The 23,475-nt window shown below is 38.1% G+C and overlaps 1 pseudogene; it reads right to left on the bottom strand.

Moving 5' to 3' along the window:
• Window positions 1-340: 340 nt before the first annotated feature.
• Window positions 341-23,475, bottom strand: LOC102283065 (S-phase kinase-associated protein 2 pseudogene; annotated as a pseudogene).

Here is a 23,475-nt window from a genome sequence, read left to right on the forward strand (position 1 = left end):
GGAACCAGTCTGTTGTTCCATGTCCAGTTCTAACTGTTGCTTCCTGACCTGCATTTAGGTTTCTCAAGAGGCAGGTCAGGTGGTCTGGTATTCCCATCTCTTACAGAATTTTCCACAGTTTATTGTGATCCACACAGTCAAAAGATCTGGCAAAGCTTTCATAGTCATTTCTAAAAAGCAACACTTCATAGTTTTCTGTCTCCAATGGTCCTCTAATATACTTGTAGAAGGAGGGCAACAGAAAACCAAGAATAAAAATAGCTGAGCTCTCCACAATTGGGCTTCCTGCTTACTTTCCCTGTTCAAAGAAAAAAGGAGACACCATCTTGCCATAGAGGCTTCATAGACAACTGGGTTTCTCCAGTGACAGTTGGCATTTGATGCCCCATGTCTCTTGGTTCTTCTTGTTGCCAATGGTCGGCCCGGCGATGGTGGTGAAATGGGAGCAATTAATCTGTACATGAGGGAGGGCTTCCTTTAACAGTTGAAGGGTACCTTCTGGCGCGATTCCAAAGACTTGTAGTGTTTTTAATATGGGAATTTCTCCAAGTTCGTGTAGAGTTTCAGGTATTATGTCATAGCACCGACTGAGTGATAGGTATTGGAGGTAGTTGAGTTGGTAAAATTCTGGAAAGCAGTCATTTTTTAGCATGACACTATCACTTAAGTCTAGGTGGACAAGATTGGGACATCCTCCAACTAAGGTAGAGACATCTGGTCTCTGCAAATTCTTTCGGTACCCACTCAGATTCAGCTGGGTGATGGTCTCTGACACATGTGCAGCAGCCACCTGTACACGCTTTTCAGTGAAATCATAGTACCAAGAGAGGTTCAGTTCATCCAGTCTGGAACAGCTGCTCAGCAAAGTCTTCAGGGCAGATTCAGAGAATCTAGAACATCCAGAAAGTTTTAGTCACAGTAAATTTGTGTTCTGAGCAAGATTATCAACAATGGGATCTGAAAGTTGGAGGCCTTCCAGGCTGAGATTCTGCAACTTGGAGCAGTGAGACAGAAGGCTTGCATGGTAGACACATGGATCACAGAGTTCTACAGGTCTAGGTGCTGTAGAAGAAAAGGGCCGAAACGTTCAACTAACGGTTGTTCCATAAATGATCGTGGACTGCGGAAGGCAACCACCCCTCAGGACAAGAGCCGACCAACCACATCTGGGTAGAGGTTTCCAAAAGATGCTCAAATTCCCAAACACAGTCTAACCTTTCCATACACCTCTCATTGGGTGGTCTTCAATTCTTAGGAAGTTGACCTCTGAATGTGTCATTTAAATTATCTTGGCTTCATTTGTCATTTTTCTTCTACGTTCCTTTTTTTTTTTTTTTGTAGAACCAGGAACTCATCTTGAGGATTGATCCTGGAACTGTCTTAAACAACAGTAGAGGGATCTGAATAATCTCTTCTTTTAACTTCAGAGTGTTATAACAACAAATAAATATCCTATGCAAATAAAGTTGAATATGCTAGGAACAAAACAGGTGAAGATATCTGAAAACTCTGAAGTGTCATGTCTTTTGTTAGCACTCCCATATCACGTTCTCATGAAACCTATTGGAATTAGATCAGTAAGATGACAGTAAAGGATTCAATATGGAATATTCGTTTTTTTGTAGAAAAGTACATCATCTGCAAGTAGAGTCAGATTTCTTTCCTTCTTTTCCATTTTTTGGTTTTGTTTTGTTGTTTGTTTGTTTGTTTTGCCTTTTATTCATGTTTTCATGCCTTATGCCACTTAGAACTTCCAGCACTATGTTGAATGAGGGTGGTGAGAGTAGACATTCCTGCCTTGTTTCCAATAGTTGTAAGAAAGTACTCCCTCATCTTCACTATTAAGAATAACAAAAGCTGTATTTTTTTTAGATCAGTTGAGGAATTTCCCCTCTATTTGTACTTTTCTGAGAGCTTTTATCATAAATGAGTATTAAACTTTGTCAACTTTTTTTCTGGACTGAATGTGATGCTGCAATTTTTCTTCTTTAGCCTGTTAATATAGTGGATTATACTGATTGATTTCAAAATATTGAACTAGACTGGTATCCCAGGATACTTGGTCATGGTATATAATGTTTTTATGTTTTGCTTACTTATATTTGGTAAGATTTTAAAGATTATTATGTCTTTATTTAGGAGAGCTACTGATCTTTTTTTTCTTTCCTTTTTTTATTGGGGAGTAGTGGCAAGAGAAGGCAGGTACATCCTTTGTCTGGTTTCGGTATCAGGGAACCAAACTTCATAAAATGAATAGAGAAGTATACCCTTCTCTTCTGTTTTCTAAAAGAGATTAGAGAACTGGTGTTAATTCTTCTTTATGTTTGTAGGATTTTACATTGAAAATATCTGGACCCTGAAACTTCTTTTCTAAAAGTGTTAAAATTACAAATTAAATTTTCTTAGTACTTATTATGCAGAGTACGTCATGAGACACGCTGGGCTGGAAGAAGCACAAGCTGGAATCAAGATTGCCAAGAGAAATATCAATAACCTCAGATATGCAGATGACACCACCCTTATGGCAGAAAGTGAAGAGGAAATGAAGAGCCTCTTGATGAAAGTGAAAGAGGAGAGTGAGAGAGTTGGCTTAAAGCTCAACATTCGGAAAACTAAGATCATGTATCCGGTCCCATCACTTCATGGGAAATAGATGGGGAAACAGTAGAAACAGTGTCAGACTTTATTTTTGGGGGCTCCAAAATCACTGCAGATGGTGATTGCAGCCATGAAATTAAAAGACACTTACTCCTTGGAAGGAAAGTTATGACCAACCTAGATAGCATATTGAAAAGCAGAGACATTACTTTGCCAACAAAGGTCCGTCTAGTCAAGGCTATGGTTTTTCCAGTAGTTATGTATGGATGTGAGAGTTGGACTGTGAAGAAAGCTGAGTGCCAAAGAATTGATGCTTTTGAAGTGTGGTGTTGGAGAAGACTCTTGAGAGTCCCTTGGACTGCAAGGAGATTCAACCAGTCCATTCTAAAGGAGATCGGTCCTGAATGTTCTTTGGAAAGAATGATGCTAAAGCTGAAACTCCAGTACTTTGGCCACCTCATGCGAAGAGTTGACTCATTGGAAAAGACTCATGCTGGGAGGGATTGCGGGCAGGAGGAGAAGGGGACGACAGAGGATGAGATTGCTGGATGGCATCACCAACTCGATGGACGTGAGTTTGAGTGAACTCCAGGAATTGGTGATGGACAGGGAGGCCTGGCGTGCTGCAGTTCATGGGGTTGCAAAGAGTCAGACATGACTGAGCAACTGAACTGAACTGAACTGATAGGGATATTCAGTTTCTCTAATTCATATCAGGTGAGTTGTGGTTATTTACGTTCTTTGAGGAATTAGTCAATTTTGTATAAGTAAGTAGAATTATGTGCATTATGTACATTAATAAGTAGAATTCTTTGGACCATGTCCTAAGTATTGTTTTGAAGTTCACAGCATCTGTAATAATGTCCCATATAATTTCTGACATTTTATGTGTATAATGTCTATTTTTTCCTTGTCAGTGTTGCTAAAGATTTATCAATTTTATTGAACTTTACACAGAACTAGCTCATAGCGTCATTGATTGTTTTTTCTACTGTGTTCCTGTTTTTAATTTAATCGATTTCTTATCTTCAGCATTTCCTTTTTCTGTTTTCATCAGACTTCTTTTGCTCTTCTTTTTCTCTGTTCTTGAGGTGGATGCTTAGATTGTTTATTCAGATTTTTATTTTTTTCTAATGAATGCATTTAGTGCTATAAATTTTTCTTCTCAGCACTGCTTTAGCTATGGACCACAAAATTTGATGTTTATCAAACATGATATGAAATGTTTGATATTTCATTCATTTAATTATTTTCTATTTTTTCTAATGCTTTTTTTTATTTGTGGACTACTTAAAATTATGATTTAATTTTCAAGTGTTTGAAGATTTTCTTGTTATTTTTTTCTATTATTGATTTCTAGTTTGATTCCATTGTGATCAGAGAGCACATTTGGTATGATTTCAAGTTTTAAACTTTGTTGAAGTTCATCCTATGGCTTGAGATATTGTCTGTCTTGGTATATGTTTCATGGGCACATGATTTCTACTGTTTTCTACTGTTATTGGGACTTGCTATGTTCTATAAATATCAATAAGATCCTGTTGATTTATAGTGTTGTTAAGCTCTTCTAAATAATTGCTGACTTTCTTTTTAGTTGTTGAAAAAGGAGTGTTGAGGTCTCCAATTATAATTGTGAATTTGTTCACTTTTTCTTTCAGTTTTCTCAGGTTTTGTTTTACATATTCTGCTGCTTAATAGCATTTGATACATACATAATTGTGACAGCTGTGTTTTTCTGGGTGGAGTGGATTGATCCTTTTATCATCATATAATGTTCTTTTCTGTCTATGGTAATTTTCTTTGCCCGCCTGCAATGTGGGAGACTTGAATTCCCTAGAGAAAGGAATGGCGGCCCACTCCAGTGTTCTTGCCTGGAGAATTCCATGGACAGAGGAGCCTGGCAGGGGAGTCCCTGGGGTAGCAAAGAGTTGGACATGACTGGGTGGTTTTCACTTCACTTCACTTTATTGTTTGATATTAAAATGGCCATTCTTGTATTCCTTTGATAAATGTTTGCATTTAATATCTTTCTTTCATCATTTTACTTTCAGTCTATACTGTTGCACTTAAAGTGATGTTCAAGGGCAGGGAGGGTTCTTCGTTACTACTAGGTGGAATGGGAGTTTCCAATCCTCTTTGGGCTCCACTGGCATCACGGTAAGAGTGGCAATGGTAAACAGTCCAACCGTCCTCTAGACCTTCTTTGACACTATTCTAGTGGACAGAGGACAAGGCAGTCAGTTTGTTACCATCTAGCAGGGATGAAATTCTCTATTTGTCATTCTAACATCATCCCAGTGGAGATGTTGAATTGCCTTATGGCAGCCTTACAGGTGTGGAAGTCGAGGTTCCACAGTCTTTGTTGGTGTCATTGGAATCAGGCCACATTTTTTTTTTTTTGGTCTGGTGTTCAGCTGCAATAAAGTGGTTATTGTCTAAAAGGTTTGTTTTGCTAGGCTATTCCTTTGGTGAAAGAGAGCAGGCTTTTGCTATAATTTTTTTGTCAGTGCTTTTTGGTATTTCTTTGTTGCCCATTTTTTCAGCTTTAAGCTGGGATATATGAGACAAGAAGAAAATCCAGGATACTGACCACTGCTTTCCCTCAGTTTCTGAGGTCCCTGAAAAACTTACCATCTTCTTTCCATATTTCAGTGTCTTTTTATGTTTCTCTTATGTAATACGTCCAGACGTTTGGTTGAACTTCATGATAATTTTAAAAGTATGCCTACCCTGATGCTGGCAAAGATTAAAGGCAAAAGGAGAATCAGGCAGCAGAGGGTAAGATGGTTAGATAACAAAACCAACTCTCTGAACATGAATTTGAGCAAACTCTGGGAGATAGTGGAGGACAGAGGAGCCTGGCGTGCTGCAGTCCATGGATTGCAAAGAGTCAGACATGACTTAGCAGCTGAACAACTAAGGACAGTACTCTGTCTTACCAAGAAGTGGAAGTCTCTGGTATACATATTAAAAGATATAAACCTAAAATGTATAATTTGTTAAATTTTTAAATATTCTAATCATAGCTGCTGCTGCTGCTAAGTCACTTCAGTTGTGTCTGACTCTGTGTGACACCATAGATGACAGCCCACCAGGCTCCCCTGTCCCTGGGATTCTCCAGGCAAGACACTGGAATGGGCTGCCATTTCCTTCTCCAATGCATGAAAGTGAAAAATGAAAGTGAAGTCTCTCAGTTGTGTCCGACTCTTAGCGATCCCATGGACTGCAGCCTCCCAGGGTCCTCCATCCGTGCAATTTTCCAGGCTAAAGTACTGGAGTGGGTTGCCATTGCCTTCTCCAAATTCTAACCATAGATAAATACATGAATATAAGCTAGACCTGGATGTTTCTTGAATCCCAGTAAATTATTTGTCAGGTTTTAAATAATAAAGATTTTTTTGGTACATATTTTATAATGTGTATTATACTATCTAAATTCTTAGATAGATATTATACTATCTAAATTCTTAGATAGATATTATACTATCTAAATTCTTAGATAGATATTATACTATCTAAATTCTTAGTCAAATAGTCCCAAATCTCAGTGACTTACAAGAGCAAACTTCTTTCTCTCTTACAAAATGGTCCTCGTTTCTATGGTTCTACTCTAACTGTGTTAGACTTACATTTTCTTGTTTGGAGCTATGAATCTGCTCATTTTTTTTTTTCTTTTTTTCTTCAGTCTGGGTTCAAGGATAAAGGAACCTCCCTCAGCATACACTATTCTTTCATGGCAAGAGCAAGAATGAGAAATTGACAGACAGACACAAAAATAGTGCACTGTTCCTTTTGCTCATATTTTAGTGGGAAAGTCAGTCATGTGTCCAAACCTAAAACCAACTGGGTAGAGAAATATACCATTTCCATAGGGGACAGGCAAATTGATTTCGCGTACGTTATGAAATATAGAATATGTCAAAAATATTTTCTATTAAAGATGCAAACATCATCTAGGCAAAAAATAGCTCTATAATACATTGTGAAATTGTTCACATATGCTTTAAAAGATAAAAACAAATAGTAATTAACTTATAATGGTATGTCAGTTAGGTTACCAAAAACGTTAGTTATCAACTTAAATTTCAAAAAATAAATATTATAAAAGCTATCTTCAGGGTTGTACTTTTCAGCCTACTAATGTTTTACTTTGCATCCCTAAATCTCCATTAGAATATAGGTACATCTATAGTGACAGATATATCTCAATATATCTATATATTCCATTGTTTCTTGAAATCTTGTATTAAGGGCAGACACAGAATTATTCATAAAACGATAGCAAGAGGGAAAAAAAGGATTTTTAGGCAGCTGGAGTGAGAATAAAAGTTAGAAAGAAAATGTTCGCTACTGGGAACTATTTTAAGTAAAGGATCTGGGGCAAAATTTTACATAGCTGCTTCTTTCTAAATGAGAGAATTGATTTTTATCCCTGCAAATTCAATAGTGAGCTCATATGAGTTCCACATAAAGAATTTCAACTTAGAGAAAGCAACACAGTGTTTTGAGAAGTAAATTAGTTTGTTTATTTAGTTTATTTTAGTTACATATTTATTTAGTTACATATCTTGATATTTTTTGATAATTTCAAGCAGATTATACTAATTACCTAACCTGATTCAAAACCAACATATTTATTTAGTTACATATCTTGATATTTTTTGATAATTTCAAGCAGATTATACTAATTACCTAACCTGATTCAAAACCAACTCAAATAAATTTAACTCAACATTGCTTAATACTTTTTATATTCAAGGTTCTCTAGATAGTAAATTTGGAAAACTCAACAGTGGCCACAGAAGTGGAAAACATCCACTCCTGTTTTCATTCCAATCCCAAAGAAATGCAATGCCAAAGAATGCTCAAGCTACTGCACAATTGCATTCATCTCACGTTAGTAAAGTAATACTCAAAATTCTCCAAGCCAGGCTTCAACAGTACATGAACTATGAACTTCCAGATGTTCAAGGTGGATTTAGAAAAGGCAGAGGAACCAGAGATCAAAGTCAACATCCGTTGGATCATCAAAAGAGCAAGAGAGTTTCAGAAAAACATCTACTTCTTCTTTATTGACTACGCCAAAGGCTTTGACTGTGTGGGCCACAACAAACTGTGGAAAATTCTTCAAGAGATGGGAACACCAGATCACCTGGCTTGCCTCTTGAGAAATCTGTATTCAGGTCAGGAAGCAACAGTGATAACTGGACATGGAACAACAGACTGGTTCCAAATCAGGAAAGGAGTACGTCAAGGCTGCATATTGTCACCCTGCTTATTTAACTTATATGCAGAGTACATCATGCAAAATCCAGGCTGGAAGAAACACAAGTTGGAATTGAGATTGCTGGGAGAAATATCAATAACCTCAGATATGCAGATGACATCACCCTTATGGCAGAAAGTGAAGAGGAACTAAAGACTCCCTTGATGAAAGTCAGGGGAGAGTGAAAAAGCTGGCTTGAAACTCAACATTCAGAAAACTAAGATCATGGCATCTGGTCCCATCACTTCATGACAAATAAATGAGGAAACAGTGAGAATTTTTTTGGACTCCAAAATCACTGCAGATGATGACTGCAGCAATGAAATTAAAAGACACTTGCTCCTTCAAAGAAAAGTTATGACCAACCTAGACAGCATATTAAAAAGCAGAGACATTACTTTGCCAACAAAGGTCCATCTAGTCAAAGCTATGGTTTTCCAGTAGTCATGTATGGATGTGAGAGTTGGACTATAAAGAAAGCTGAGTGCTGAAGAATTCATGCTTTTGAACTGTGGTGATGGAGAAGACTCTTGAGAGTTACTTAGGTTGCAAGGAAATCCAACCAGTCCATCCTAAAGGAGATCAGTCCTAAGTATTCATTGGAAGGACTGATGCTAAGGCTGAAACTCCAATACTTTGTGAAGAGCTGATTCATTTGAAAAGACCCTGATGCCGGGAAAGATTGAGGGCAGGAGGAGAAGGGGACAGCAGAGGATGAGATGGCTGGATGGCATCACTGACTCAATGGAATGTGTTTGAGTAAACTCTGGTAGTTGGCAATGGACAGGGAGGCCTGGCGTGCTGTGTTCCATGGGGTTGCAAATAGTCAGACATGACTGAGCAACTGAACTGAACTATAGATAGTAATTGAAAACACAAATGTCTGACAGGTAATCAAATTGGTACATAGTAGACCCTCAAGGAGACTTAACCAATTTATATATTGTTTAATTAATCTAATAGAGAAGTTGAGACAGATGTCCAAATAGATAAAATGTTAGTCAATATATCATATCTCTGCTAGATATATGAGAAGTATTAATGGAGCTTCAAGCAAGAGCAATTATATGCTTTCAGTGGATAGGAATATATAGGAAAGAGAAAACAAAAAGGTATTTTGGGGGAAGATTTGACATAGGCTTTAAATTTTTAAGTACAACTCTAGCAATCAAGTGCGGGAGATAAGTGGAAGGAGGCTTTAAGATGGTGGTATAGGAAGTTTCTGAATTCAGCTCCTTCCACAGACAGAGCAAGTCTACAACTGTAAATGGAATGTGTGCAGTGTGTACTAAGTTGCTTCAGTCGTGTCCGACTCTTTGCGACCCTATGGGCTGTAGCCCGCCAGGCTCCTCTGTCCATGGGATTCTCCAGTCAAGAATACTGGAGTGGGTTGCCATGCCCTCCTACAGGGGATCTTTCTGACCTGGCAATGGAACCCACATCTCTTTCGTCTCCTGCATTGGCAGGCAGATTCTTTACCACTAGCGCCACCTGGGAGTAATTTCCCCAAAAGAGACCTGAAAATTGAATGAATAGAACCTCCAAAACAAAGGATAAAAGAAACTTGAACTTTTGCTAAATTAAAAAAAAAACAAACAAACAAACAAACAAACAAAAAAACAACATTGATATAGGCTTGACAAGGAAAAACCCATACCCTGGCAATTCACAATCAGGAGAGATCACAAAGTTATGGATCTTTTCTCTGAGTGAGCAAGGAATTTGAACTCTACATCAGGCACTTGAGTTCCCCAAACACCTAACTTTGAAAAATCAATGAGGAATAAGCTTAGGAAAACTACAGAACTGCAGGGAAGAAAAAAACCCACTGTTAAAGAGCTCATGAGCAGGCACACACAACCCAAAAACCAGCAGTGAAGCATGTGATTGAAAAATGCATGGGACTTAGGTGAAAGGAGCATACGTAACTAATCTTGAAGCATCTGCCAGAGACTCAGAAAACAATTGAGACATTCTTTGGGGACTAAGTTACTGGCAGGTGTTATTTATGCAATCTCAGGCTATCTTATTACTAATAGTGGGTTGTCATTTCCTTCTCCAGGGGATCTTCCTGACCCGGGGATTGGACCTTAGGTCTCCCACATTGCAAGCAGATTCTTTACCATCTGAGCCAAATACTGGCATAGGAGAGGACAATTCTCCACCATTGACACCAGTGAGCATACTCTGCTGAGAGACTCTACAACTGTGGTTTAGCTGGTCCAGTGATAACCCTGCCCAACAGTGCCCCATGACAGCCCCTGTTGGATCCTTCAACCAGCCCAGGGCCCAACACTCCTTGTATGTGTCCCACAACAGTTGCAGCCCTAACACAACAGGAGGGAAAAACAGCACACATTGGGGACACCTCCTTGAGTGCCTGGCTCTGGTAGCCAGGCAGGATAGTGTTTCTGAGCTCCACAGTTTGTCCCCTCAATAAAGTAACTTCTTCAAGACTAGGAGAGACAGGTTATACATTTAATGCATGAAAACAAATGCAAAGAATTAGGCAAAATGAGGAGACAAAGGAATATGTTGCAGTTGTAAAAAACAAGATAAAACTTCAGAAAAAGAGCTAAACAAAATGGAGATAAGCAATTTACCTAACATAAAGTTTGGTCATAAAGATGCTCACCAAACTCAGGAGAAGAATGCATGAACTCAGTGAGATTTTCGATAAACAGAGAGAACATATCAGAAAGTACCAAACAGAAGTTATAACTGACCTGAAAAAAAAAAAAATACTGGATGGGTTCAGTAGCAGACTGTATGAGGTAGAAGAATGAATCAGTGATCTGGAAGACAAAACAATAGAACTCACCCAGAGAGAACAGAAAAATGAAAAAAGAATTTAAAAAGAAGACAGCTTAAGGGACTTTTGAGACAATATCTGCAGAATAATACTTGCTGTGCTGTGCTGTGCATAGTCGCCCAGTTATGTCCAACTTTTTGTGACCCCATGGGCTGTACCCGACCAGGCTCCTCTGTCCCTGGGGATTCTCCATGCAAGTATACTGGAGTTGGTTTTCATGCCATCCTCCAGGGAATCATCCAAACCCAGGTTTCGAATCCAGGCCTCTTATGCTGAGCCACCAGGGAAGCCCAAAAATACTGCAGTGGGTAGCCTCTCCCTTCTCCAGGGGAACTTCCCAACCCAGGGATCAAACCGGGACTCCTACAGTGCAGGCAATTTCTTTACCAGCTGAGCTACCTGGGGAGCCCATCTTATACCATACACAATTCCAAATGGATTAGAGACTTCAATGTGAGACCTGATAGCACAAAATTCTTAGAGGAAAATATAGTAATTTAATTGACCTTGGACCTAATGACACTTTTGTGGCTCTGAATCCAAAGATAAAAGAAACAAAAGCAAAAATAAATGGGACCACATCAAAAGTTTCTGCACAGAGAAGGAAACATTAACAAAATGAAAAGATAATCTACTGAATGAGAGAAGAAATTTTCAGATCATATGCTTCATAGGGGTCACTATTCAACATATATAAAAAACTCATACAACTCACAAGATAAACAACTGGATTTTAAAATGTGCAAAGAGTCTGAACAGACATTTTTCCAAAAAGGACACACAGATGGTCAACAGGTACTTGAAAAGCTGTTGAACAGCACTAATAATTAGGAAAATACAAATCAGAACCACAATGAGATCTCACGTCACACCTGGTGGAATAACTGTTATTGAGAAGAAAAAAAATATATAGTAAATGTTGGAGAGCTTGTGGAGAAAATGGAATATTTATACATTGTTATTAAGACTGTAATAGTGCAGCCACTATGAAAAACAGTATAGAGAGCTTCAAAAAATTAAGAATAGAACTACCATATGCCCCAAATATTTCACTTCTGGATATTTATCTGAAAAACATGAAAATACTAATTCAAAGAGATATATGCACCTCTATGTTCAATGCAGCTTTATTCATAATAACCAAGATAAAGAAATAAGCTAAGTGTTTAGGATCAATGGATAACATTTATATATATATAATGGAATATATATATTTATATATATAAAGGAATACTACTCGACCATAAAAAAGATGGAGACATGCCATCCGTAACGACATGGGTGGACCATGAAGGTATTACGCCAAGTGGAATAAGGAAAGAAGAAAAACACTGTATGATTTTACCCATATATGGAATCTTAAAAAACAAATAAAACAAAACATACTCATAGATACAGAGAACAAATTAGTGGCTACCAAGGGAGAAGGGACTTGGGAAAGATAAGTAAGAAGCAAGATTCTAAGCAAAAGATACTAATATGAATATAGCTACAATAGAAGAAGATGAGAAGACTCACAGGGAGACTAGTTCTCTGTATTAGTCATCTTGGACTACCATAACAAAATACCACAGGCTGGGTGGCTTAAAGGGCAAAAATTTATTTTTCCACAGTTCTGAAGGCTAGATATGCAAGATCAATTTGTCAGTACATTTGGTTTCTAGTGAGGCCTCTTTTCCTGGCTTGTTAATGCCTACCTACTTCCTGTATCTTTATATGACCCTCCCTCTCTATCCTTGTGGAGTGAGCTCTGGTGTCCCTTTCTTTTCATATAAGGATACCAGTCTTATAGGATTAGACCCCAGGATGTGACATCATTAATTACCCTCCTTTAAGGTCCACTAGACTGGAAGAAACACAAGCTGGAATCAAGATTGCCGGGAGAAATATCAATAGCCTCAGATATGCAGATGACACCACCCTTATGGCAGAAAGTGAAGAGGAACTAAAAAGCCTCTTGATTAAAGTGAAAGTGGAGAGTGAAAAGTTGGCTTAAAGTTCAACATTCAGAAAATGAAGATCATGGCATCTGGTCCCATCACTTCATGGGAAATAGATGGGTAAACAGTGGAAACAGTGTCAGACTTTATTTTTGGGGGCTCCAAGATCACTGCAGATGGTGACTGCAGCCATGAAATTAAAAGACGCTTACTCCTTGGAAGGAAAGCTATGACCAACCTAGACAGCATATTCAAAAGCAGAGACATTACTTTGCCAACAAAGGTCCATCTAGTCAAGGCTATGGTTTTTCCAGTGGTCATGTATGGATGTGAGAGTTGGACTGTGAAGAAGGCTGAGCACCGAAGAATTGATGCTTTTGAAGTGTGGTGTTGGAGAAGACTCTTGAGAGTCCCTTGGACTGCAAGGAGATCCAACCAGTCCATTGTGAAGGAGATCAGCCCTGGGATTTCTTTGGAAGGAATGATGCTAAAGCTGAAACTCCAGTACTTTGGACACCTCATGTGAAGAGTTGACTCATTGGAAAAGACTCTGATGCTGGGAGGGATTGAGGGCAGGAGGAGAAGGGGACGACAGAGGATGAGATGGGTGGATGGAATCACTGACTCGATGGACGTGAGTCTGGGTCAACTCTGGGAGTTGGTGATGGACAGGGAGGCCTAGCATGCTGTGATTCATGGGGTCGCAAAGAGTCGGACACAACTGAGTGACTGAACTGAACTGAACTGAAGGTCCTATCTATAAATATAGTCTACTGGGCTTAGGGCTCCAACTTGTGAATTTTCAAGGGACATAATCCAGTTTATAACAGTCCCCAAAGTGGAAATTTTTCAAGACAGGCTGAGAATTTGGGATTTAGTTCAGTTAGAATTAGGAAGCCATTGACACAAAAACCTGGGTTAGGAGCGTGACTTTGAAATTTTCATACAGATTTCCTTAAAATTGGTAGAACTTCTTGATTACCTTCTAGTAGGCCTGGAGTTATATATGACAAAGCCTGTTGTTAAGATTGAAAAATAATGATTATTCAGATATGTATGGAGTTTCATTTTAGATCAAGGAATAAAAATATTTTAAATAAATCTTCATTTGTGATAGAATATAAATATACTTTTGTTGTTGCCCAGTCACTAATGTAAACTCAACTACTCATTCCAATCGAAATATTTGGCATAGTAAGATTATCCCATTACAATTCTGAGCTGTAGTTCTACATGCCTGCACAAATTCAGAGCCTCTTTAAAATACTTGAAACTAAATAAGCCACTTGAACTAGACATACGTTCTATTTTATAATTACTATAAAAATATGAATAGCAATCAAAAAATAAATCAGAGTTTCTGCCTTTGCTGACTGAATATGGTTTTAAGTTGACTCTTTTACTGCTTTACAAATGACTAAAAAACTTTTGTCATTTCATTCATTTTTGACTAGAGAAAATTAGACATGATTTATGGAAATTTAAAATAAGGCAATAAGAAGTGGAATGATAAAAACACAATCTCATTAATTCACAACTTAAAAATTCTGCACTGGTGGAGCGGGTGCTCTAGAGCCACAACTCCTGAAGCCCGTCTGCCCTAGAGCCCATGCTCTGCAGCAAGAGAAGCCACTGCAGTGAGAAGCACAAGCACCACGACTGGAGACCAGCCCCCACTCTCTACAACTGGAGAAAAGCCCACACAGCAACGAAGACCCAGCACAGCCAAAAAACAATTCTGCCATCAAAAAGGGAAAATATTTTGAGATTTTTTTCTCAGAATTTCCAATATTGCCTACATAATCCAAGTTTGTCACATAATTAAATATTCTCTGGCCTTATATTTGTGAACTCAGTGCTTATGTTCTTAATTGTTACTTAATTGTGTATATTTTCTTATCTAGTATAATAGATAAGTGATGAAGACATATTAAAGTCTTTTCTATCAAAATTTGTTAAAGAAAATGCAAAGGTAATTCATACTAGCCATAATTTTTAAAAACCCTAAAAGAATGTTTTTATAATTTACCATTTCAGGCTGAATATTGAAGAATAGCGAAGGATATTTTATCATATATGAGTTCTGAGTAAAACATGGCAATGTAAGGATATTCATTCCTTCAACAACAATGCAGAAGACTGATTCTTAGGGAGAGGAACAACATAATGTATGCTAACTCTGGTTTACCAGTTTTGGTGGGCTTCCAAAAGTAAACATTACATTGAATAGTAAAGACGTCTCATTTGAATGAAAATGGATAGCAAGTTATTGTAAATATATATAGTTGCAGGGTTTTGTAATCTCCCAAATAATAAACAAAAACATTTGGTAAGAATGTGCATATTAAAAATCTAAGGAAGATTATATTTTTAAAGTCAAGCTATCTCTTTATGTTCTCTGTTTTCATACACTGAGTCTGTTTACATAGCAAGGAAAGGCTGATGATAATTTTTTATCAGGTGGAGCAGAGCCTGTCAGAGAAAGGTAAGTATGCCTAGCCTGAGTTATATTGGAAGAATGATAATTTGCCTAGAGACCTAGAAAGTAACTTGAATTGTTGTTTTCTAGCCTTGGGGAATAACTGATGGGGAGACTAGTTATCAACTAGTATCAACAAAAAATTAATCAGTTGATCTTAGAAAGAAATGGCAAGTTTTATTTGAGCCAAATTTGAGGAGGAGGAGGACCCAGGTTTGGTCCCTGGGTCAGGAAAATCCCCTGGAGAAGGAAATATTAACCTGATCCAGTACTCCTGCCTGAGAAATCCCATGGATAGAGGAGCCTGGGGGGCTACAGTCCATGCAGTCAGAAGAGTACTTAGCAACTAAACCACCACCACCACCACCCAGAACGAGTATCTAAGAAAGCTCTGAGAACTGTTCTGCTACTTAGAAGCCAAGACACAGATATATAAGTTTTCTGAGACAAAGGACTGTACATCAAAGGACATATTATTGACAGTCTGCACAATCCAGATCTAAGTGTCATCATGGTAGGTCTGCTGCTGCTGCTGAGTCACTTCAGTCGTGTCCAACTCTGTGCGACCCCATGGACAGCAGCCCACCAGGATGCCCCATCCCTTGGATTCTCCAGGCAAGAACACTGGTGCCATTTCCTTCTCCAATGCATGAAAGGAAAGGTGAAAAGTGAAAGTGAAGTCACTCAGTCATGTCCGTGGTAGATCATGTGACCCTTAACAGTATCAAGAAGGAATACTATCTTTTAAGAAGTTGTCTTGTCAATGCTAGAAAGCTGCTGTTTATGATTGAGCAGATATTGCTGCTGATGGGGGAGGTTTGGGTGATGCGTAATACAGATGTACAATGCACAGGTGGAGAGAGAGGTCACCTAAGGGCAGAGACATTTTTATGTGTAAATTTTTCTTGTCTTGACAAAAAATATGAATTTTACTTTACACGAGACAACTGAAGAAAGAGTAGAATGGGTCAGGTATTGTTTTCCCATCTCAGTCACTAAGACCAATAGCCTCACCTGACTACAATTTTCTACTGTTTTCTTCTCTATTCCAAATTCACAAATGAGAAAACTAAGGCTCGGGGAGACTAACTTATTTTTACTAAGATCATTTAGTTTCTGCATGGTAAAGATGTTTTCTTCATTATATCTTGCCAAGCAATTTTTAATCTGCCATGATGATAGCTATATGACAAAAAGTGTTTCTTTTCATGAAAAGGATACTTTTACCATGTAACAGTTTAAATTCTAAAAATGCATTACTTACTTTGCTCTATGATTTTAGAACTTCTAATTTTAACGGAATATAAAAAGAAAAATAGAAAAAGAATAACCATTTAAATGGACCTATCAAATTATAACATGAATATGTACAATGTATCATGTTTCATGTATTGTATTATACTATAATGATATATAATTATGTCAGGTATAACATACTTTTTTAAATAAGTTTGTCTGTACAAAATATTACCTGAAAACTGGGTTTACCTCTTGGTAGGTGTCAAGCCAAAAGACACAACCAAGCCAAAGAGTGGGAAAAGGAAAGATTTATTTCTTGCAGCAAGTAAGGAGAACATCAGGGATCTTTCCCAAAGTAGTGTCCTTGAACAGCAATATTGTGGAATTTTTAAGCTAGGTATATATGCATACTCATATAAAGACTTGGCCAGTGCATGCATATTCATGAAGGGTCTTGGGCACAGAAAAATTCATTATAGAATTGGGGCAAGGATCAACAGAGCCCAGAATTTGTAGACTGAGAAATCCATCCTCCACCTTTATTCAGGGCCTTTGTTCTTGCAGAACTCAAAGATACACATCATATTGTTATGCATATCCCTTCAGGAAGAACTAGGACTTTTATCACTGACCTATTGTTTCTTGACTGCTTTTCCTTTGTTCCTGCCTTCCCTCGCTTCTCTTAAGATCCTTAATTACTGAGACCCATTCAAATACAAGGATTATGGGCAGGCTCAGATCACACAATGACTTAGGCCCAGAATGGCTTCTCTTTTGTCAAGAAATCCATGCCTGGTTGTCTTTCTCTGAAGACCCCCTATCCTGTGTACTTAGAGTATCTCAAAGGGGAGAGAGTGAAATTGGGAAAAGAATGTTTCTAGAGATTAAAGTGCTGGATTCATAGGGTGACCTTGGGAGAGATTGGTCAGTGTGTAGCCCAGAAAATTGCTGAAACTATTGGAAGTCTTTAATATTAGGATTTATGAATCCCTGTGAAATTATTGTTTGCCAGTTCACTTGCTGTTGTTCGATTGCTAAGTCATGTCCAATTCTTTGTGACCCAGTGGACTGTAGCACACCAGACTTCCCTGAACCTCACTGTCTCCTGGAGTTTACTCAAATTCATGTACATGGAATAAGTGATGCTGTCCAGCCATCTAATCTTCTGTCATCCTCTTCTCCTCCTGCCCTCAATCTTTCCCAGCATCAGGGTCTTTTCCAGTGAGTTGGCTCTTCATATCAGGGGGCCAAAGCACTGGAGCTCAGCTTCAGCCTCATTTCATCCAGTGAATATTCAGGGTGGGTTTCCTTTAGGATTGACTGGTTTAATCTCCTTGCAGTTCACCTGTGGTCTTATCTAAACTAAAAAGGTCTAAATAAACTGGGGAAAAAAGAATGAGGAGTTTAGATGGTGTGTGATAAACATAATTTTCTATGGCACCCTTTACATATCTTGTGTATCTTGTGATTTAGGATACACTTTGCAATTTGTGGTTTCCATTTCAATTCTCATTTTCTTCCACAGTCACTATGCCAGCGAAAGTTCCCCCTTTCTCAGGACTGAAAAAAATTTATAGCTGAGTGATCACTTCAAGAAAATTAGTGGAGGTGATGGAATTCCAGTTGAGCTATTTCCAATCCCAAAAGATGATGCTGTGAAAGTGCTGCACTCAATATGTCAGCAAATTTGGAAAACTCAGCAGTGGCCACAGGACTGGAAAAGTAAATTTTCATTCTGATTCCAAAGGAAGGCAATGCCAAAGAATGTTTAAACTATAGCACAATTGCACTCATCTTACACCCCAGCAAAGTAATGCTCAAAATCCTCCAAGCCAGGCTTCAACAGTATGTGAACCGTGATCTTCCAGATATTCAAGCTGGATTTAGAAAAGGCAGAGGAACCAGACGTCAAATTGCCAACATCTGTTGGATCATCAAAAAAGCAAGAGAGTTCCATAGAAACATCTATTTCTGCTTTATTGACTACGCCAAAGCCTTTGACTGTGTAGATCACAACAAACTGGAAAATTCTTCAAGAGATGGGAATACCAAACCACCTGACCTGCTTCCTGAGAAATCTGTATGCAGGTCAAGAAGCAACAGTTAGAACTGGACATGGAACAACAGACTGGTTCCAAATCAGGAAAGGAGTATGCCAAGGCTGTATATTGTCACCCTGCTTATTTAATTTACATGCAGAGTACATCATGAGAAATGCTGGACTGAATGAAGCACAAGCTGGAATCAAGATTGCCGGGAGAAATATCAATAACCTCAGATATACAGATGACACCACCCTTATGGCAGAAAGCAAAGAAGAACTAAAGAGCCTCTTGATGAAAACGAAAGAGGAGAGTAAAAAAGTTGAATAAAAACTCAACATTCAAAAAACTAAGAACATGATATGCAGTCCCATTTCTTCATGGCAGATAGATGGAGAAACTTTGGAAACAGTGAAAGACTTCATTTTCTTGGGCTTCAAAATAACTGCAGATGGTAACTGCCGCCATGAAATTAAAAGATGCTTCCTCCTTGGAAGACCAACCTAAGCATATTAAAAAGCAGAGACATCACTTTGCCAACAAATGTCCATCTAGTCAAAGCTGTCATTTTTCCAGTAGTCATGTATGGATGTGAGAGTTGGACTATAAAGAAAGCTGAATGCCAAAGAGTTGATGCTTTTGAACCATGTTGTTGGAAAAGACTCTTGAGAGTCCTTTCGACTGCAAGAAGATCAAACCAGTCCATCCTCAAGGAAATCAGTCCTGAATATTCATTGGAAGGACTGATGTTGAAGCTCAAACTCCAATACCTAATGGCCACCTAATGCGAAGAGCTGACTCATTGGAAAAGACCCTGATGCTGGGAAAGAATGAGGTCAGGAAGAGAAGGGGATGACAGAGGATGACATGGTTAGATGGCCTCATTGACTCGATGGACATGAGTTTGAGCAAGCTCCGGGAGTTGGTGATGGATAGGGAAGCCTGGCGTGCTGCAGTCCATTGGGTAGCAAAGAGTCAGACACCACTGAGTGACTGAATTGAACTGATAAGTCATTTAAATTTCTTTGAGTCAGTTCTTTGTTTTGTATAGTAATTTTAAAGCTGATGTTCAACAAACTCCTTATGTTTCTGAATTTGAAATACTGAAGTCTAGAGAGTAACTTTAAAACATCTGTGTCAACTCAAGCTTTAATTATCATCACATCAAATGACACACTGGAAAAACTGTATAAATGCAATTTTTAAGTATAAAAAACAGATAATGCCAAATTCTTATTTTCCAAATATTCACTAAATTTTTAAAAAGAAATTGCAATATAAAATCATAATAGCTTTCAAAGATGGTGAATTTGGTATTAAATTTACTCATTAAATTAGAAAAAACTAACTATAATGAAGCTGTTGTTTTAAATGAATGTTCATCACCTTTGCCAGGTATCAGAAGAATCAAGACAACCACAATGGAGTAGAGAACAGGCATGTTGGCTGGAAGGTCCAAGATCAAGTTTCTGGCAGCATTCAAATTCTGGTGAGAGTTCTCTTCCTAGCTTGCATGTGGCCACTTTCTCTCCATGTCCATCCTTACAAGGTGAAGAATGTGAGCTCTGATATCTCTGATATATCTCTAATATCACTTCCTCTTCTACTAAGGCCATCATCTCTATTGGATAGGCCTCATTCTTCTGATATTTAACCTTTATCACCTCCTCACATGCCCTGTCTCCAAACACAGTAATGTTGGGGGTTAAGGCTTCAACACAAGAATTGTAGAGGGGGTGGGACAATTCAGTCAAGCACTACTAAACCCCAAAGAAATAATTTACTTTCAATAAAACATTATATTCTGTACAAATGCTTTATACAGAATATGTATCTCATGAAAAACATAAATCTACATAAAAGAGAGGGAATTCTATTGTCTTCATAGTGCAGCCTTTTCTCTTTTCACTGAAAAGAGATGCTCTGTGAGGAGAGTGACAAGTTCCTTGAACTCGAGTTGTAAAATCTACCTCTTCTCTTTGTCCTTCCAACCTCTGACCTCATCACAGATCATCATGGTAGGATGCCTGATGGGGTTGGCTTTGAGTGATGTGACCCTCAGCACTTCCTTAAATATGAACATAAAAAGGATCAACATCTAGCAGTTTAAAGTGAAGTCAAGTAAACTCCAAAAAAAAATTTTTAAATAATATAAAAAACAATTTAACTTAAAATTTTACTCAACAATTTTTCAAAAAAAAATTTTTTTTTAAACTTACCAAATCTAATTTAAATGAACATATTCCTGGATCATTTACTATCAATAGCTAGTTATTAGCTAGAAACAAGTTTCCTGGTTTTCATCCCACTTCAAATCATGTAAAAGTTCCACTATGAGAAAATATGAATGGCTAATTTGATTTCCAAAATCATTGTTTCATTTATTTTATTCATGGGCTTATTTTGAATAAGCTTAAAACATCTAGTTTATTGCTTCTACATGCAGCTATATTTTTAAAAAAAAGTTCATGTTGCATTTTATTAATTCAACTTTTAGTTTTCTTTTCATAAATAGGAATTCTCCAAATACCAATGTATAATCTTTCTATTTGATCCAAAATAGGTTAAAACAAAACAAAAAGTATGTTTTAATTTCCACTGCTTCCTTCTAAGTGGAATTATACATATTGTTTTAGCATGAACACATTTCTCTCCTCTGTCCCCTTTTTTTCCCCAATAGCAAGAGTCAATTCCAAGCTCTTCCCTTTAGACAATTCATATTAATACCTTAGTGTATGTCTACATGTATTTTTTTCTCCACATTTTGGTGATCTTTATAGACCATATATGTGAATATATATACTCATACACACATTTTCAGAGTTGGGTTTTTATAATTTTTACTTTTGTTTTACATTATCCTGAACAACTCTACCATATGTATTTTTATGTATAAGCTCTTAAAGTTGGATTTGGGGGTTAGTCTCTATAGAAAAGCTTTCTAGGAAAGGAATAGCTTTCTTAAAATTTTTTTTAAAAAACTGTAGATTTTAGCAGATTCTCATATTGCATATTAATATAAGGACCTCAGAAACAAAACACTAAATTAGGTAAATCATATTACAGTTCTACCAGCAATCTAAGACAATACCTTATACCTCATATCCATGCCAGCATTAAGTTTTACAGCATTTTAAAATGTTCTCAGATTAAATCATTGTTATATTGATTTCTATTTTACCAGAAACTAGTGGATTTCCTTTTTCCCAAGTTTGCTAGTCATTTGGTTTTATTCTTGGGACACTGTGTATTCATATCTTCTATCCATTTTTATATTGCATGTTTTGTCTTTTTCTTGTTAATCTGTACAAACTCTTTGTGTTTTACTGAACTCATTGCCTGCTATTTGCATTGTCTTTTTTCCAGATGTATCATGTCTATTGATCTTGTCTGATATTTTGTTTTGCCATACAAATGGCTTAAATTTTATTTAGTAGAACTCAGAGTTCTAGGTAGTCTACATTTATAGTATTATACATTCAGTCCATCAGTTCACTTACCAGGTCATGTCTGGATCTTTGACACCCCATGAACGGCAGCATGCCAGGTGCCCCTGTCTATCACCAACTCCTGGAGCCTACTCAAACTCATGTCCATTGAGTCAGTGATGCCATCCAATAATCTCATCCTCTCTCATCTCCTTCACCTCCTGCCTACAATCTTTCCCACCATCAGGGTAATTTCAGATGAGTCAGTTCTTCCCATCAGGTGGCCAAAGTATTGGAGTTTCAGCTTCAGCTGAATATTCAGGATTGATTTCATTTAGGATAGACTGGTTGGATCTCCTTGCAGTCCAGGGGACTCTGAAGAGTCTTCTCCAACACCTCAGTTCAAAAGCATCAATTCTTTGGCACTGAGCTTTCTTTGTAGTCCAACTCTCATATCCATACATGAGTACTGGAAAAACCATAGCTTTAACTAGATGGAACTTTGTTGGCAAAGTAATGTCTCTGCTTTTTAATATGCTGTCTAGGTTGATCATAGCTTTCAGTATTCTAAGGCCAAATTTGCCTGTTACTCCAGGTGTTTCTTGACTTCCTACTTTTGCATTCCAGTCCCCTATAATGAAAAGGACATCTTTTTTGGGTGTTAGTTCTAAAAGGTCTTGTAGGTCTTCATAGAACCGTTCAACTTCAGCTTCTTCAGCGTTACTGGTTGGGGCATAGACTTGGATTACTGCGATATTGAATGGTTTGCCTTGGAAATGAACAGAGATCAGTCTGTCATTTTTGAGATTGCATCTAAGTACTGCATTTTGGACACTTTTGTTGACCATGATGGCTACTCCATTTCTTTTAAGGGATTCCTGCCCGCAGTAGTAGATATAATGGTCCTCTGAGTTAAATTCACCCATTCCGGTCCATTTTATTTTGCTGATTCCTAGAATGTCGACATTCATTCTTGCCATCTCCTGTTTGACAACTTCCAATTTGCCTTGATCATGGACCTAACATTCCAGGTTCCTATGCAATATTGCTGTTTACAGCATCAGACTTTGCTTCTGTCACCAGTCACATCCACAACTGGGTGTTGCTTTTGCTTTGGCTCCATCTCTTCATTTTTTCTGGAGTTATTTCTCCACTGATCTCCAGTAGCATATTGGGCACCTACTGACCTGGGGAGTTCCTCTTTCAGTATCCTATCATTTTGCCTTTTCATACTGTTCATGGGGTTCTCAAGGCAAGAATACTGAAGTGGTTTGCCATTCCTTCTCCAGTGGACCACATTCTGTCAGACCTCTCCACCATGACCCGCCTGTCTTGGGTGGCCCGACAGGGCATGGCTTAGTTTCATTGAGTTAGACAAGGCTGTGGTCCTAGTGTGATTAGATTGACTAGTTTTTTGTGATTGTGGTTTCAGTGTGTCTGCCCTCTGATGCCCTCTTGCAACACCTACCGTCTTACTTGGGTTTCTCTTACCTTGAACGTGGGGTATCTCTTCACGGCTGGTCCAGCAAAGCGCAGCCACTGCTCCTTACCTTGGACGAGGGGTATCTCCTCACCACCCCACCTCCTGGCCTTGGGCAGTGGGTAGCTCTTCCCGGCCAACACCCCTGACCTCAGACCTGGGATAGCTCCTCTCAGCCGCTCCTGTGCCAT

This window comes from Bos mutus, chromosome 8, assembly GCF_027580195.1.
Source record: "Bos mutus isolate GX-2022 chromosome 8, NWIPB_WYAK_1.1, whole genome shotgun sequence".
In the NCBI taxonomy this organism is placed as follows: Eukaryota; Metazoa; Chordata; class Mammalia; order Artiodactyla; family Bovidae; genus Bos; species Bos mutus.